At 40.4% G+C, this 19213-nt stretch overlaps 2 long non-coding RNA genes across 2 annotated transcripts; both read right to left on the bottom strand.

Moving 5' to 3' along the window:
- Positions 1 to 2444: 2444 nt before the first annotated feature.
- On the bottom strand, positions 2445 to 3931 carry LOC139434446 (uncharacterized). Its single transcript, XR_011643799.1, has 3 exons — positions 3883 to 3931; positions 3077 to 3155; positions 2445 to 2542 (listed from the first exon to the last, which is right to left on the bottom strand). It is a non-coding gene; the product is annotated as an uncharacterized lncRNA (long non-coding RNA).
- An 11461-nt stretch (positions 3932 to 15392) lies between these two features.
- Positions 15393 to 16403, bottom strand: LOC117451993 (uncharacterized). Its single transcript, XR_011643797.1, has 3 exons — positions 16285 to 16403; positions 15801 to 15886; positions 15393 to 15468 (listed from the first exon to the last, which is right to left on the bottom strand). It is a non-coding gene; the product is annotated as an uncharacterized lncRNA (long non-coding RNA).
- Positions 16404 to 19213: the final 2810 nt, after the last annotated feature.

Raw genomic sequence — 19213 nt, forward strand, 5'->3', positions numbered from 1 at the left:
CTTGCAGGATACATCGTGAAAAGGGTCATCAGCTTCTCACTTTGTGACAAATGCCAGTGTGCCCTAGTGAAAAATGTCAGTGATGGTGAAAATGAGAGAGCTGGTCTGCTGGTATTAAAAGAATTTAAAAGGGGTGCACTTTACCGTCCATCAGATGAGGTTTTCACCCGTGCTCAGAACGTGGAGCAGCTGATCCGTGTGAGGACGAGCGATTCCCTCATGGAGTCCTCAAATACAGTGTCACAGCTGGAACAAGAAGCCATGTTGCTGGACAGCAACCTGCCCTCATGCCATGACCTGAAGAAAAAAATCCTCTCAACATACATCAGGCTGAGATTAAGGATTGCATCAGAGTGCATCAGGGCTGAGAGGAAGGATAAACATAAAGGGTATCTTGGCAGCAAGAGTCAGAGTAAGAAGGCAAAGAAGACCCAACAGACCTCTGCACCGAAGGTCATAACATCTAGGCGATGTACTTGGCATCTCCATTCCCGGTCCTCCGTCAGCAGCCTCCAGCCTCCTCTTCCTTCAGCAGCAGCAGCCTCCGCCAGCAGCAGCAGCAGCAGCCATATGAGGCTGACATATGAGGCTGAATAAAAAAAAAGTGCTAATTATTTTTTTTACAGTGTTTATTTTGTTAAAAATAAACATTTTGGATGCATGACCATGTTTTAGGCTCATCCTTCATTCACTGCTGTAGAGTAGCCTATCATTTGTTTAAGACTGAATAATACCTTTGAAGAACAATCATTAAACTAGTGTGTATATTACAACACAAAGGAATCTATCCTAGCATGCCATCAAGCATTAAAAAGTAACACTAGGCTAGTTGTACAGTACAGATAAGTTAACACGGAACAGTACCAAAAAAAAAACTAAGTACAGTCAACATGTCACATAATGAAATGTTAGTATATCCCAAAATGCAATGAAATATTTATCACAAACGCCACCTCATTTCTACTAGTGCTATCAGTTAAGTCATATCATACAGAAAAAGCCGACTAAGGATGGCTGACACGGTCAGGTTCAGCAGATAAAAACCAAAATAACAATAAAAACACATAATCAATCTAAATCCTGCTTGTTAGTTACCCAGCATCATTGATATATAAGCTGCTAGCGATTCATTACTGAAATCTTACCTTCAAAGCTGACGAAGTCGCGCTAGCTAACTAGCAGGCAATGCTAGCAAAATTGGTTGTAATAACCAAGATAAAATATAGATAATTACGCTGTGCATATACAAATGAAGACCAGTATAAGCATCATAAAGGGCCTCTGATACAATATAGACAGTTGACAATTCAAAAGAGTTCGATATTTCAGCAACTTACCTCTGGAACTAATCGACGCGACGCAATGTAAGTGAATGAGGTCCAACGCCCAAATGACAATATGTTGAACTATTTCGATGTCCATACCCCGGAAGTAGGCGCCGCCATTTTTTACAACGGAGGTCTATGGGAGTGTCGTAACTCTTAGTATCTCTAGGGCTCTGGCGAGTGGCAGTTACCGTAAACGTTCTCTCTGGCATCTTGTGGCAACTCCCGTTGAGCAGCGGCAGATGCCTCGGCAAGTTGTGACATCTGTGGCATATGCCGGAAGTACTTGCCACAGCTACCACAGAGTAGCGGCCTCTGTGGCATATGCCGGAAGGACTTGCCACTGCCTGCAGATGCCACGAAATGAGCCAGGCCCTACTGCAGTCAACTTTATATTTCTTATTGTCTAAAGCATTTATTATTTTCATTTTCCCCCTCTCATATTCAGTGTGGACGGATTGAGACAGTGTGGTGTCCAGAGGGCTGCAGAGACTTCAGGGAGAAACCTCCGTGTGATGGACGTCCTGTCTGTTGGTTTGGAGAGGACTGAGGGTCTTTCCTCAGCGAGGAGGACCAGGCCTGATGAAGGAGCCCATGCTGGGCAAAGCTGATACCAACTGCACAGGCCTAGTCTGTCACGTTATTTGACTAAATGTGTTTACTTATACATTTAATAGGTTTACACCTTCTGTCCATATGTGCTTTTTATTTAAAACATTTGATTAACTTTTGGTTCACATTTCAATAAATTGTATTTGCATTCCTTTCGTCCATTATTCTTACTGAAAATGTTAGATTACACATTCACATCTGACTGAAGATTGGCCCCATTTATTTGTGACGTTGCAAACTCTGCGGTACAAGGCACAAGTGATGTGAAGCTCATAAAGTGAGGCAAATAGAAATAATCAGCTGATGGAGTGTAGATGTGGAAATAGGTGCATTCGATCAGCTGACTATGTTTTTCGCCACACTTTATAAGCCTGACTATAACCACCCCTGAGGTTGCAGGCAGTGTCACAAACAAATGATGGTCCTGATAGACTACAAAAATATTCGGTGTGCAGATCTTTGTTTTCACAATAAAAGTAGTTTCTTAGTGAATGTCCTGTACTGGTCTTAAAATCTCATAACATCAGCTTTTAATGTTCCTCTTGGATGTTCTTCTTGACCCTCAGAGAAGGAGAAGATGTCGTGTCTTTCGGGCATGTCCTTTCCTAACAAAAATTACAGGAAACATAAAACATTATTGCAGAACAAGTGTGTTATTTATGAAAGAGGTGTGTGTTATGGGGCTGTTGATATAATTATGTTTTAATTGTAATCAGATTATGAATGAACAGTATGAAATTCATCAACATTGAAATATATGTTATTATCAAAATAATATTTAACTGTTGTGAAAACGTAGTGCAACTGTCGAAGCTTGCTCTGTTGTCTCACTGAAAGAATAACTTTTACCACGTTTTTACAGACAATATTGAGAGATAAATAGTAGCAGTTCTCACTATGTGTTAAATATATTTGCCTTCAATACATTAAATTAGAAAGCTGACAAAGTCATATTGCTTGTTAACATCTAAATGTGACTTTTTGCATGGAAAAAACCCTCAACTAACTGATGTGTAGGTGATCTAGGATTTAGTATTGTTTAATGGAATGTATATCAGTGTATTCAAGTCAATACTTCATTCATTTAAACTAATATCTTTCTTGATTCTGTGTACAGTATGAAAAAAGAGTCTTTGTACCTGAGCTGAAGTTCACTGCTGTGAGGAGTCCAGTTCTGTCTCTCACTCTCTGGTCCAGCCTGTCTGCATCACCTGGACACTTTAAACAAACAGATATATATATATGTAAAGTACCATGTGTACAAACAATAACTGATTCTCTTCTGTTGAACATGTTGGATTGTGTATTGTCCGAGTCCGGGTCCTTTTTATTTTACTGTAACTTTAGAAATTGTGTTACCAATTGCTTACTGTTTATTTGATATCAATTTGTAATACAATTAATAAAAATAACAAGGTTTGGGTTCGTTCTTCAGATGACTGTGACGTTAACTTGTAAGCTCAATAATGAACTCCAGCTCAACCAACCATATTGTAATATCTAAGTAATCATCTTGAAATATGACATTAATAATTCTAATATACACACATCTTATTGTGAGGTTGATTTCACATACACTACTTCGACGTTAGCTAAATAGAAAATAGCATGGATAATTTACAAAGGCTTTAAAAACACAGCAGGAGCCCAAGACAATTATAAAACTTGTCATTATTTCAGTACAGTTCAATTGGTTTTATTTTCATAAACGGTTATCAACCGTTAGTGCCAAAGCAGTAGGCTATAATATATGAATTACTGCTGTATAGACTACAACCACTACTTGTTTAGCTAGCATAAACTCAACAGAGCTAGCGTTAGCTGGCTGACTGTATTTCGCCGCTAAACTGCACGATAAAAAACGGTGGTCTTCAAAGCGGATTTAATCCTCAATCACAATAATAATATTCAAAGTAATACTGGGCAAGTAATGGGCATAACTTACCGTTGATTGACGCGCCATGTCAGCGGACTGGTAGCGACACGAACCGTTACGGAGCGTCCACACTACAGCTTCAAAAAAAGCTTGGAGCTGGGCGTGTCTGGAGCTTGGGGATTTTATTCAAGCAACACGACCAACAACCAATCACATGAATCTCCCGCCCCCGACCTACAAAGCAAAAAACCCCGGGGATTTTTATGGGAGCAATATATATATAAACTCCCCAAACAGGCGAAAACCTACCAGTTTCCCCCCACTGTCTCTGCCACCTCCCTCCATGCCTGGTTCCTCCGGTTTGTATCCCGGTAGGTGAAGAGGGTCTGGTCATACAAAACCGGGTGATTGCTACGGCGATAGTTAGTTTCTCCTCCAACTTTTTTTGAAATATAGAATTGAACGGCGGGATATCTCTCCCAGCTTAGACGCAGTTGATTGGCTACGGCTTCAGCTGTCAGATTTTCAGAACGGGATTTGATTGGCTGGATAAAAGGAAACTCTTAAAATCATAATGGTCTGCTTGTTTTTTCAAAGATCACATGCACTGGAAAGCTGAAACGTTGGACTTTGATTAAATGTAATACGTCAACACATTTCATATCACTATTAGTTTAGTTGAAAGCAATATTAATTTGAACCTAATATTGTGTATTTCAACTTAATATTATTGCTTTCAACTAACACACTAAAACAGTTTCCCTCATTGAGTCTTCTCATTGTGTTGACTGACACAGATACATGTTAATTCCCCATTGTTCGGGAGGGTTATAAGGAAGGCTCTTCATTTCATTACTAATTGTTCTCTCCTGTATTCATTGTATAGTCTGATTGTTTTGCAAGCTGGTCATGTCATTGTAAGTGGCTACTGTCAGGAATGCAGGAAAAGAAAAAAATGATTCCATATAAACTGTCAATAACAATTGGCTTTAACCTGTTGTGCCTGCTGTCTGCGGAAATAAACTCACTAACTTAAACCGACAATATTTAGATTAACGTTGAAGGAACTATCTCACATCATGTTATGTGCAGGTGTGCATATCTCCGCTGTCCTCTGGCATGGAAACTGTAACTTTAGAGCTGCTTTTTAGTCTTTTCCTCCTTTAGACTTCTCATTGTGTTGACTGATGGCCCATTTTGTGTTCGCTCCCCTTTTTCAGGATGAAAGGGAGTCATTTAGTTTAATTTCAGATTGTTCTCACTTGTACATGTGTTAATAGTCAGGGGTTGTTTTTGCAAGTTACTATTGTGATTGCGAGTAGCTACTGTGCTCAGGAATGCAGGAAAAAGTAAATAATTTGTCATGATTACAAGCAGGCAGGAGAAACATCTGGTGACCCTAAATGTATTTTTAAATCCAACGAATGTGCCCCCCAAGGTATCCTTACAGAGGAGAATGGCAAGGTTGCAGTTCCAAATCAGATGCCCTTCATGCTAGTAAACTTTCTGCGTGCTGGTGCCAAACACAATGTAGCTGTTTCCGGTTTCATCCATTTGGATTTTCCCATCAAGGCAAGGCAAGTTTATTTATATAGCACTTTTCAACACAAGGCAATTCAAAGACATTAAGAAAATGGCATTTTAAAATCAGTCATTAAAAAGAAAAGCTAATAAAATAAACATTAAAAGAAAAAAATACATGGATAAAAGTTACAGTGCAGTCTAAGATATGAATAGTTCAATTAAACATTAAAAGAAAATGTACATGGATAAAAGTTACAGTGCAGTCTAAGATATGAATAGTTCAATTAAAAGCAGCGACAAAAAGACAGCCAGAGTATGTCAAATGTCAAACTGTCTCTTATACCTTCTGACAACGCCACGCAGTTCTTCAAATTCACCCTATATATGTTTCGGCAGATTGAATAACCAGATTACTGAGACTCTGACAAACGTCTGCTGATGATCATAACTCATTCAGATAGCTATACTGTGGCCTAAACCAGCTGAGGAAGGGTTTGTTATGAACGTTTTGAGTTTATATTTGACCATGCATGTATATGATGGCACATGATGCACATACAAAAAAGAAAGACTCCCCACATCATTTACTATTTTTGCTCACCCTAGAGAGATCTTCATCACGTGTTCTCTACTGAAAAAGAAAACAGAGTGATCGTTATCACATTTTCTTGACTTAAAGAGCCATTTTTGACACATTTGCTCCACTGGAATGGCTTCTATCATATGTTCTACATTGGAAAGGGTATGTACAGGGTTGGGAGGGTTACTTTGTAAATGTAATCAGTTACTGATTACTGATTACATGGCTCTGAAAGTAATCCGAATACAGTTACAGTTACGTGTCTTAAAAAAGTAACGTAATCAGATTACTTTTAGATTACTTTTGGATTACTTTCTTTTTCCATCACTGATGTATGTTTTGGTGAACAGGAGACACAAAAAATCAAAAGGAAACTGAACGTGTTTTTACTGTTTTAATGGCTTATCAAGAGCACAACTGAAACATCACATCTGAAACGATGTAACAACATAATACACTTGTTGGGGATGCAGCTTGGGATGTGAGGAGAGGGACAGGGCTTAGAACGGGCGTGTCGCCTTCTGTCCTGCCAGTGTTGGCAGGACATGAATTAAAATGTCGAACTCGGACTTCATTTTAAGGACATTTCGGCCAGGGGTGTAGCTATAGTTTAAGCACCGGATTGGCAAAACAGGAGAGTGTGCACCAGTCTGCCTTGATCTATGAATTCATGTCCGTGACTCTCACAGTATCTGCTGCCCGCAGCTGTTTTATAGAAGGAAAACCTCCTTCACTTCATGACATCTCTGCAGCGCCAGGAGGCAGCGGGAGGGTTAAGGGCCGCGCAGTGCCTTTCACGCACCGCCTTCACTGTGTATACCTTCAGAAATAATCATTAGTAAGGCTAAAGACTAAAGAGCGACCGCAGGCTGATGTGTTTTAACCACACACACCTATATATACACACACGCGATTTAAACGCAGACTTTTGTTCCTCCATGTTTCGTTGTTATTGTTTCACTGAGCGAGCGGACCCGCGATTTTTTTTCAGACGCTGCGGCGGTAATAGGTTTTGTGGGCTGTGATGATTCGGCTGTAACTACTTGAATATTAAATGTTGAGAGGAAATCTTTCCACCAATAATTCCAATAAGTAATCCAAAATGTATTCACTTCAGGTTTACGAAAGTAACTGTAATCAGATTACTCGTTTTTCAAATGTAACGCGAGCTGAATACAGTTACTTGATTTTTGTATTCTGATTACGTAACGCCGTTACATGTAATCCGTTACAACCCAACCCTGGGTATGTATCATAGGGTTTGGCCTCAGTAGTCATATGATTATCTTGAATGTTGACTACCTGACAGGAAAGATGGGAGTGCCATGGCATTACATGTTCTGCATCACTTACTGTTGTTTCTGGGTTTCACTACCTGGACGCCTGCCAGTCTTGACACACAAGAAGTATGTGGGATTTCCCATTACAAAATAAACTTGTTCTTAAAAATGCATCAATGGCTGTAGCTCACATGGTGCACACAGACTTCGTTAACATACTGATAAAAAGAAAAAGAACTATCATTATCCCATTTCATGATAACTAAACATCATATTTTAATAAATGTCCTCAATATCTGATGTTATAGTAATTCAATCCAACAAGTATAGTTTTTATTTTTTGAATTATACAGCAACATCTCTTCACACCAAGTTATTATTCTAGAGATTTGTATGTCTTTTTTAGTGGAACTGATTTTTTTATGATGCAATAATAGTTTTTTTGCCAATTTGCTGGGATTGTTTTCCGAATTCAAGATATTGTATTTTATGTTTACTTGTAATAAAAAAGGAAAAGATTCTGGTTTTAAAAGGCGTTAATATACTGTGTAGTACACTTTGGTTGGAGCTCAATTCAAACTTAAAGATTTGTTGTGATATGGTGTCATCTGGCAAAAATATGATTCATGTGTTTGAACCATAGACTGTATATATAAAGGGTTTCACACTTTGTAGCCGACCAAACCAACACAAACTTCTCAACAAATATAGAGTCCTGAAAACGTATTCTCTCTGAGACTCAGTAAGGGATTTTAAACAACAACGTTTTCATGTTCTACAAATAAGTCACGCTTAAATGTTCAAACTCTTGCTGTCGAAAGTGTGTACTCGTCCTCTCCTTGGTTTGAACCATAGACTATAAAGGTTTGAACATTGAATGCTATTATTTTTTTAATAAGATCTGAAATAAACATTTCCTCCAAATGTTTGAGCTGAGGGTAATAAAACTGGCTAGCCAAAGTAAAGGTGTCTCCTGTGATGGACCAAATGATATGTCAAATAACATCTTCATGTATGGACACCTATGATTGACAGGGATAATGCGAGACACGCAACAGGAGGACAAAGCAGAGGTGCTCAACTGGAAAAGCAGCTTCATCAAGAGGTTCTGGTATGCAAGGACATTTCGAGCAAAGACAACAGCTCCATCAAATGACAGAATGGAACAAACACACACACCTACTCACTCACACCCATACATAACTGTGGGTTTTCCCGGAACTGTGGGTACACGGAAGTTTTTCCGTGTACGATGTGCAGTGGCGTTTCTATATGTACAAAAGTGGTGGGGCACAAACAACTCAGATGTCTATATATAAGCTTCTGCAGAGAGGTTCATAGCTGCTGAGGCTCTGGCACTGACTCTTCAGGTTTACAAATATATTAAATCAAAATATAATATTATTTTCAAAAGCTTTTTTTGTCTGATGCTTCAATTAATTTTAAACAGACAGTTCAACAGAAGGAAACCCAAAAAAATGTAATTTTATCATTTAAATATTGAATTGTTCTCTCTTAGTAAGATCCCATTTTCAATAAAATTGAAGAAGATGAAGTCCATCTGCCTATCCTTCTGTACAAAAATCTCTATTACTTTTTTGTAAAAGTCCTCCTTATCTTCTTGTAGTTTCAAAAGTCTATCATAAATCTAATCTAATCAATAGATTTTTGATTCGAAAATGATAAAAGTAGGGTAGACATGTGGATATTATCCGGCTGAACAAAACGTACATTTATCTAACAGCTACGTTTCCCACAGATCTTATTTTGAGCTATTTTCTAAAATCCTATGGAGAAATCTCGTTGCTTTTTTGTGGAGGGAAGCCATGCGCAGCTTACTTCCTGGTTTTAGGACGCCTCACTGCAGCTCTCTCTCCTCCTCTTCACACACCACACTTTTCGCGGCACACGTACTTACAGCCAATCAGCTCTGAATGATGTGAGATGACGTATGGTGGGGATGGCAGCTCTATGCCCCTATGGTCATTATTTTTTGCCACATACATTAAATAGGAAAATACTCTGAGCATGCGCAGTGTAGTTTTTACAGTCACCGTTCACTTAGACCAGGGGTGCCCAACCTTTTTTGAACTGAGAGCTACTTTTAAAGTTGCTAGTCTGCCGAGATCTACCAGTCCAAATAGAGAGGCGTAGCCATTACTGACAGCCTACTACCAGGTAAATACACACTTCTACTTGTATAAAACTGACCTTTGTACGATTAATACTTCATAAAATACTGCAGATCCTTTATCTTACCTCTTTCTAATCTACACATATACAAGTATTTAACTGAAGTTACACAACAGTGTTGTTGATACAGAGTTGGAGTTTATTCACACGTCACATACTACAGTGGGTAATGTTTTCAAGAAATATTGAACAGTGCTGCCACATATGACACAGGAAAAAAAGAAAAGACTCTGAACCCTTTCTTTGCCATTATATAAAAATAGTGTTGCTACAAAAGTATAAATTAGGCTTACTAATAAGACAATTCAGATCTGAAGCTACACAGGAATCTGCTGCAACAGTGCAATAAAGAGACACAATTAATAGAATCAAACCCTTTTGTTGCATTTTAGTAGATTATAAAAAGAAATGCCTTTAAAATAGGATGCAAGCAACACTAGTTTCTTAACCTGAATTGATAATAGACTATAATCAATTTAAGTTTGCATTCTTATACCATTTTGTACAATAATTATAATGAATAAGTTCAAACAAATTAAACTTACAGCTGATTAATAACGGTATCTAACTTGAGTTTGTATTATATCAAAAACCTGTTGAAATGCTTCTGTTATTTTTACTGTCCCCCAAAAGCGCGTCGGCAGCCTCCAGGAATGCTTCTTTCACAACTTCGCCGTCTTTGAAAGACTTCATGTGTTTGTCAAGAGCGTGACTGACACGATAAGATGCTCTGGTAGCAGCCTTGCTCTTGTTGTTGGGCCTGGTGGAAATGGACTGCTGTGCATTTAGCTGTCCTCTCAGGCCCCTCCCCTTTTGGAGCGTGGGGCAGAATTAGGAGGGAATTCCGTCTCGTAGCGTTTGTGCACTGTTTTGAAATGCCGCTCCTAAATTACCCTTCTTCGATCAAGCCACGCTCGCATTGCAGATGAGACAGATGGACTTTGAATTGGAATAGATACAAAAATGATCACCCTCCCACTCGGAGTGAAAATTATATATTTTGGGCTTTTTTGCTTCAGCCATAATTGCGGTCTTGTTTGTGTGCAGACTGTCTGTCACTCCTGTTGACACGGAGAACGTCAGCGAACAAGTGCCCACTGCCCACCAGCCACGCCCCCACACATGGGGTCACGCTGGCCAATCACAAAGCTTTGGTGCGTTCAAGTGCATTATTCTGGCACGGGAAGATTATGTTATAGGACATTAACGATAAAACAGAATATTGTTGTTCTATTTTTAGACACATCTCGCGATCGACTGGGAATCTCCCCGCGATCGACCGGTCGATGCGATCGACTGGTTGGGCACCCCTGACTGAGTCAGAGGGAGGGGCAGGATCAGGTTTTGTCCCACATGGCTCTCAACAGCTCAATAGGCACACACTGTAGACACTAATTAGAAGAACATACTAAAACAGCAATGTACAGACGAATCAGATGATTAAACATGATCTTAAAATATATTTTATATATTTTTTAATTTATTTTTTGCATTTTGTTGTAATCATTATTTGTAATACTTTCTGCTGACACTATGTGGGGCTGTGCCCCACCTGCCCCTAATGACCAGTCGCCACTGACGATGTGAGGGTCTAAGGATAGAGGGTGTTGTTTTCTCATACTGATATTCTGAACAATCTGTGCTGTTGTATTTTCTGTAAAGTGTCTCTACTGTAGGCTATTTTTATTATATGTACAGCACTTTGGCTCGACCAAAATCGTTTATAAATGTGCTATATAAATAAAACTTGATTTGATTTGATACAGAGTCAGACACACACACACACCTAGATACTCACTCACACGAGCCTCCGCACGCACATGCATACAGACTCAGACACACACACACACACACACACACACACACACACACACACACACACACACACACACACACACACACACACACACACACACCTAGATACTCACTCACACGAGCCTGCGCACGCACATGCATACAGACTCAGACACACACACCTACTCAGGGCCGCCCTGGCCAACTTGAGGCCCCATGCAAAGTGATGAGGCCCTCTGTTTCGCGAGCGTCGACGGGGGGGTGCTAGTGGAGCCTCACCCCTCGATTCCACCGGGTCCGTCTGCGCCGCGGTTTTGGTCCGGCGTCATACCCTCAACAATGGAATTATGATCAGTAGAAATGGCCATGACATGAGACCTTTAATGTGAGGCAAGACACATTCAACAGTTTGTCAAACTGAAACACCAAGATTCTCCTAAAGACGAGACCAAATCATTTTAAAATGTTTGTATGTGATATAGCAAAACAAAAACAAACTTTTCTATTTACAGGATGAACCTTATTTTAACATTTTCTGCAAAACCTCTAAGCACACAGATTCCCTTATGTTACAGGAATCATTTGGACAATAAATAAAATCTAGATAGGGAGCTTGGTGCAAAACTGAAATGAATAAATGAAAAATATTTTTAATTCATAATCAATGTTATGTATTTAGCATCCTATGCACAATCGAACTAGGTGCACCTACTGTACATACAGACTTCTATTTGTCAGCAAACACAGAATTGGATGGTTATTCTTATAATTTGCGAAAACAGACGAGCAGTTTGTCAATTTCTCTAAAGGTGTACAATCTTTACACAAGAATAATCTTAGATGAATGCAGATATGACCAAATATGAGGAAACAATACAACCTGAAGTCTTTCCCGTAATATCTGTAACAGTAAAACAGAAAACAGAAACACTGATGACAGGAAAGGTGTGTATGTGTGCCAAATGTGCAGACTGATATAGGTGAAACACACGAACAAAAATTCCAATCAAAAGTACAAAATCTTACACAACACATAATGCCAAAATCAACTCTAAATCTTAAAGTGACACGATCTTACAATATATACGAGTTAACTTCATGAATATTATTGAAAATGCACTGACTTCTTATGCACAAAATCACAAACTTAGTTTTAGTACACTGGAGTCACAATACTACAGACGTTGACACTTTTATACTTTTAAACTAAATCAGTGTGCTTACATTTGTTTCTCTTCTTTCTTCCTTGTTCTCTTTTATAGCAACCTTAATCTCCTCATCTAAAGGTATTTTGTGTTTGTTTATGTGTGTGTGTGTGTGTGTGTGCGCACGCGTGTGTGTGGCCTAGCACGCTTCTGAGCCGTGCGGAAGGGTCGTCGTTACGTCACTTGGTTCCCGGAAGAAAAAAATTGAAAAAGAACATCCCCAACGAGGCGTTCTGGGGCAGCATAGACAGGTATTTTCTGTGTTAGAGTTTTACTCGCTACAGGGTGTACTTTGAGGGGTTGTGACTAGTGCTACGTACCTGGACTCACATTCAGGTTCAGGTCCGGACTCAAGTCCAGAGGTTCAGGTTCAGGTCCGGACTTATAAGTCCGGACCTGACACCCATGGCTTGTGTCAAGTTGTGCGAGTAACTAAAGTGAACTTATTGTGAGCTAATTATCAATTGAAATTAACTCATAAACAACTCAAATTCAAACTCGTCAGGTTTATTGTGCTCCCTTCCAACTTGTGTCTACATTTCTCTAAAAAGTACAAATGTAAAAAAAACACTTTTTTCCACTAATCTACAAATGACTTATGACAGCAACTACAGTGAACTACTACAACGTTCAAACATTTATTTCATTTACCAAACTAAAGTAACCAAACAGTCCCTGAGCTGACTGAGCCTAAATCCCTAAAACGTTGCTGAAAGGTAGAGTGTAGAGTAGACTATACACATTACACGTTTACACACCTACTATACAGTCTAGGCTACACTGTAGTGAGTTAGTAATACAAATGCCACTTCAATCCTCATTAGTATGCAGAAAAAGTGACAGGTCGCCCCGCCCCTTTTCGACCGGAAGTCCGCCTATTTGACCGGAAGTCCGCCTTTTATTTTGAAACCGGAAGTCCCGCCTCGTTTCGACCGGAAGTCCGCCTCGTTCGACCGGATGTCCGCCCACGCTTCCGGCGGATGTCCGGCCCCCGCTTCCGGTTTTCAAAATAAAAATAAAAATAATTAAAATTAAAAAATGAGAAAAATAAATGCCCGTTGTTTTCAATCAATTAATATGCCTAGGATATATGTCCCGCCTCCTTACCACTTCCTGTGTGGTTAATCCTGTATACAGTATTCGAATGTAACTTACAAATACTTGCAAATCAAAAGTAAGGCATCTTAAAAACATATATTTAAACCTCTCTGTTTTTGCCAAACAGGACATGACAGGACATGAGGGGAGAGAAAATATGGTGGAGGAGGGGGAACACACACACACACACACACACACACACACACACCACACACACACACACACACTTTCCCCAACCCCCTCACCACTGTCTAAATAAAAGCCATCGTCTTTAGTCACTCTTAAATATTTTTCAAGTCGAGAGAAAATGGCCAAGAGACGTCTTGATATGAATTTAATCAGCGAGACACCGGTGACAACTTACAGCCATCCGTTGGGTGCTCCAATCAAGAAACGAATGCAGTTTGTATGCCGGGTTCAGACGCCTACAGCCGAAGAACTTCACGAAGAATGGATTCTAAAAAATGGCGATGTTTGGGGTTATATATTCAACTATATGGCTAATGAACTGCATTTCTACAATCTGAAGAATGGAGAAACGTATGGACCCCGTAGTGTTAAAGCGACACTGACCTCAACAGATTGGGCTGTGTTAACTCTGGTGTCTTCCCGAGATCTACAAGCAACCATTGTATCGGAAGAAGTAGTGCATCAAGAAACCATCGTGGAACCAGAGGTGTACAAGATATTTGCAAAGAAAAACAAAGAAACACAAACAGCATGCGAGATTAAAGAAGAGCCTGCATCCTTACCCCTCAATGTGGAGGAAGAAGAAGGAGATATTCCCACACAACCAGAGGGGAGAAGAGTCCTGACAGGCACCGTCTGGGAAACTAAAAGCGGACCCTCTGGGCGTTGGTATTACCGCTCAAGCCGTTTGGTGACGTTGGGTAAGGACTCCTCTGATGATTTTGTTTTGGAGTATTTTAATTCTACCTGCGGGGTATTTCAAACGTCCTTGAGGGTGCCTCTGACTGCATGGATGGAAATGATTGATGGAAAAGCTACAAAGCTTAAAGAACTTTTAAACAAAGTCAGACATCGATGGACATTATACTGGTGAAAAAGACCCTCACTTTTGCAGAGGACTCCCCCCCCCCCCCAGTCAACATAACAAGTCCCACCCACCTCAGCAGATCATTTAAAAAGTAAGGACCCCGCAAGGACATTTTTAGAGAGCAGCAACCATGGATCTGAGAAAAACCACGATCTGCAGCCTGGATCAAACGCCTACAGGACCGATCCTCACCAACATTTTGGACACCAGATCTGGACAGCGCTATGGCTGACATTGATATCACGGGGTGGCTGGATATGCCTCAACCTCCATCCAAGTCTCCAGAGGAATCAACAACAACAGTAGGCATTGATTCGCCATGCTTTATGCTCCCAAGGGTGATGCTACAGAACGTATTAGGACATCGGCATTCCTGAACACGGTAAAAGCGGTTGTAGTTCATCTGTTGGATAGAGTCGTGTACCTTTACAGAAAGGAAACATGTAACGGATGTCAAGTCGATCACCCCAGTCAGAGGCAGCACGAGTGTTTATTCCCTACCGATGAATACTATTTGGATCGACACTATGATGAAGTGGTAAAGAGACTGTGGACCGTTCGTTTCATTCCAGCCATTCGGGACGCTCTGCACCAGAACCACCTTCATGTGTCAGAGAGGAGAGTCTTTGGAGCTACCGAGGCGATTCTGCACAACCTCAGAAACACCAGACTCTTTGAGGCTAAAATCGAGAAACTATACGAACAGCTGGTAGAGAACGACGAAACCCAAATGATATCTCATTGCGCTGCAGGGCAAAGGTAGTCTGCATTAACTTTGCAATCAAGGGATGGTTTTTATCTCTCATCTTAACACACACACTAGCATGCACCCCCCGTGCCTCCCCCACGCACGTTATAGTTTCTCCACTGCAAGGCTTACCAGGTTGAAGACGCCCTTTATCTGCCAGTTGCTTCAGTTTCAGCCTAAAGAGAAAAACAAATTGAAGGTTAGCTGGGTTGCAAAGTTTTCACAAAATGATCAGAGAACAAAAAAGAAAAAAAACTCCCGCCATTTGCGGTTCGAATTTTCCAGAGAACTTTTGCAACACAAACGTTCCACTTTGAGATATAACTTAAAGCAATATAAAATACTGTCTTACAGGTTTAAATCATTTTTCAAGTGAGGCAGATATTAAATCTAGGCTAGCTAACAAGAGCTCAAATCAAACTAACACACCATGCGACACAAAGTGCATTAGATGCAGAAATGAATAACAAATCATTTAAATACTGTGCAAAGGCAAGAGGTAACTTACCAGAGTAGCGCGGTCAAATTCCGGCAGTGAGACTCGAGAGCACGGTGGACAAACTTCTGGAAGTTTGAGTGATTTCATCCGAGGAGCTATAATGGCGGACTCAAATGAACAGCAGTGAGACACGTCGGGGGCGGAGCACATACGTGATGAAGTTAGAGAGATTCAGTAAAACATTTGAGTAAAATCCCCAATATGACCCAAAGTGGAATAATACTGTATGCACAATATTACAAATCAGTTCATAGTCATCAGAAAATTTGCGGTGAAATAACTTTTATAAATCTTTGGGTTAAAACAACCCATATTCTTCAAGAAGCTTGTACTTCTTGGTCTTACAGTGCAGTTAGAAGAGAGTTACCTGCCAGACGTCCACGTAATAAAACAAATATTTAACATTAACACAAACTTTATGTTTACCACAAATATCCTTTTTGATTAAGAAATGAGGTTCCATTCCCAAATTAAACACAATGAACCAACCTACCGAGCAGACTTTCAGTGCGGACGGATTCCTGTAATGGCGGCCACCACAGATATTTTTTACCGGGCAAAAGCACCCACAATGCAATGCGCAACCAGTGTTGCCAGATTCTGTGAGGGACACAAGGTCAAGGAAAAAAAAACCCAAAAGAAGTGAAGTGGGCCACATGAGCACTTTAAACCTATACAGCAACTATTAGAAAATAGCAGATCACAACGTGCCTCAACGCGATGCATTGTGAGCATGGACTGTTTATAAATATATAAATATGGTTGTGAGCTTGTAGATCTGCTATTTTCAAATAAAATCTTGGGGGAAACTTATAATAAGCAGACCTGGCAACACTGTTTTCAACGGAAAAAGTAATGTAAAAGTCGATTACAGTACTTAAACAGTAAAATGTTACACCACATTGGCCGTAATTTTACAGATTTTCTTAGAGTGTAGGAGACCTGACAACACCACCTGACATCACTAAAACCGAGTCCTGTGTGCTATACCACCTTGCAGGATACATCGTGAAAAGGGTCATCAGCTTCTCACTTTGTGACAAATGCCAGTGTGCCCTAGTGAAAAATGTCAGTGATGGTGAAAATGAGAGAGCTGGTCTGCTGGTATTAAAATAATTTAAAAGGGGTGCACTTCCATCAGATGAGGTTTTCACCCTTGTTCAGAACGTGGAGCAGCTGTTCCGTGTGAGGACGAGCGATTCCCTCATGGAGTCCTCAAATGCAGTGTCACAGCTGGAACAAGAAGCCATGTTGCTGGACAGCAACCTGCCCTCATGCCATGACCTGAAAAAAAATCCTCTCAACATACATCAGGCTGAGATTAAGGATTGCATCAGAGTGCATCAGGGCTGAGAGGAAGGATAAACATAAAGGGTATCTTGGCAGCAAGAGTCAGAGTAAGAAGGCAAAGAAGACCCAACAGACCTCTGCACCGAAGGTCATAACATCTAGGCGATGTACTTGGCATCTCCATTCCCGGTCCTCCGTCAGCAGCCTCCAGCCTCCTCTTCCTTCAGCAGCAGCAGCCTCCGCCAGCAGCAGCAGCAGCAGCCATATGAGGCTGACATATGAGGCTGAATAAAAAAAAAGTGCTAATTATTTTTTTACAGTGTTTATTTGTTAAAAATAAACATTTTGGATGCATGACCATGTTTTAGGCTCATCCTTCATTCACTGCTGTAGAGTAGCCTATCATTTGTTTAAGACTGAATAAACTTTGAAGAACAATCATTAAACTAGTGTGTATATTACAACACAAAGGAATCTATCCTAGCATGCCATCAAGCATTAAAAAGTAACACTAGGCTAGTTGTACAGTACAGATAAGTTAACACGGAACAGTACCAAAAAAAAACTAAGTACAGTCAACATGTCACATAATGAAATGTTAGTATATCCCAAAATGCAATGAAATATTTATCACAAACGCCACCTCATTTCTACTAGTGCTATCAGTTAAGTCATATCATACAGAAAAAGCCGACTAAGGATGGCTGACACGGTCAGGTTCAGCAGATAAAAACCAAAATAACAATAAAAACACATAATCAATCTAAATCCTGCTTGTTAGTTACCCAGCATCATTGATATATAAGCTGCTAGCGATTCATTACTGAAATCTTACCTTCAAAGCTGACGAAGTCGCGCTAGCTAACTAGCAGGCAATGCTAGCAAAATTGGTTGTAATAACCAAGATAAATATAGATAATTACGCTGTGCATATACAAATGAAGACCAGTATAAGCATCATAAGGGCCTCTGATACAATATAGACAGTTGACAATTCAAAGAGTTCGATATTTCAGCAACTACCTCTGGAACTAATCGACGCGACGCAATGTAAGTGAATGAGGTCCAACGCCCAAATGACAATATGTTGAACTATTTCGATGTCCATACCCCGGAAGTAGGCGCCGCCATTTTTTACAACGGAGGTCTATGGGAGTGTCGTAACTCTTAGTATCTCTAGGGCTCTGGCGAGTGGCAGTTACCGTAAACGTTCTCTCTGGCATCTTGTGGCAACTCCCGTTGAGCAGCGGCAGATGCCCTCGGCAAGTTGTGACATCTGTGGCATATGCCGGACAGTACTTGCCACAGCTACCACAGAGTAGCGGCCTCTGTGGCATATGCCGGAAGGACTTGCCACTGCCTGCAGATGCCACGAAATGAGCCAGGCCCTACTGCAGTCAACTTTATATTTCTTATTGTCTAAAGCATTTATTATTTTCATTTTCCCCCTCTCATATTCAGTGTGGACGGATTGAGACAGTGTGGTGTCCAGAGGGCTGCAGAGACTTCAGGGAGAAACCTCCGTGTTGATGGACGTCCTGTCTGTTGGTTTGGAGAGGACTGAGGGTCTTTCCTCAGCGCGGAGGACCAGGCCTGATGAAGGAGCCCATGCTGGGCAAAGCTGATACCAACTGCACAGGCCTAGTCTGTCACGTTATTTGACTAAATGTGTTTACTTATACATTTAATAGGTTTACACCTTCTGTCCATATGTGCTTTTTATTTAAAACATTTGATTAACTTTTGGTTCACATTTCAATAAATTGTATTTGCATTCCTTTCGTCCATTATTCTTACTGAAAATGTTAGATTACACATTCACATCTGACTGAAGATTGGCCCCATTTATTTGTGACGTTGCAAACTCTGCGGTACAAGGCACAAGTGATGTGAAGCTCATAAAGTGAGGCAAATAGAAATAATCAGCTGATGGAGTGTAGATGTGGAAATAGGTGCATTCGATCAGCTGACTATGTTTTTCGCCACACTTTATAAGCCTGACTATAACCACCCCTGAGGTGCAGGCAGTGTCACAAACAAATGATGGTCCTGATAGACTACAAAAATATTCGGTGTGCAGATCTTTGTTTTCACAATAAAAGTAGTTTCTTAGTGAATGTCCTGTACTGGTC

The sequence above is a fragment of the Pseudochaenichthys georgianus genome, chromosome 9 (genome assembly GCF_902827115.2).
Source record: "Pseudochaenichthys georgianus chromosome 9, fPseGeo1.2, whole genome shotgun sequence".
Lineage (NCBI taxonomy): Eukaryota > Metazoa > Chordata > Actinopteri > Perciformes > Channichthyidae > Pseudochaenichthys > Pseudochaenichthys georgianus.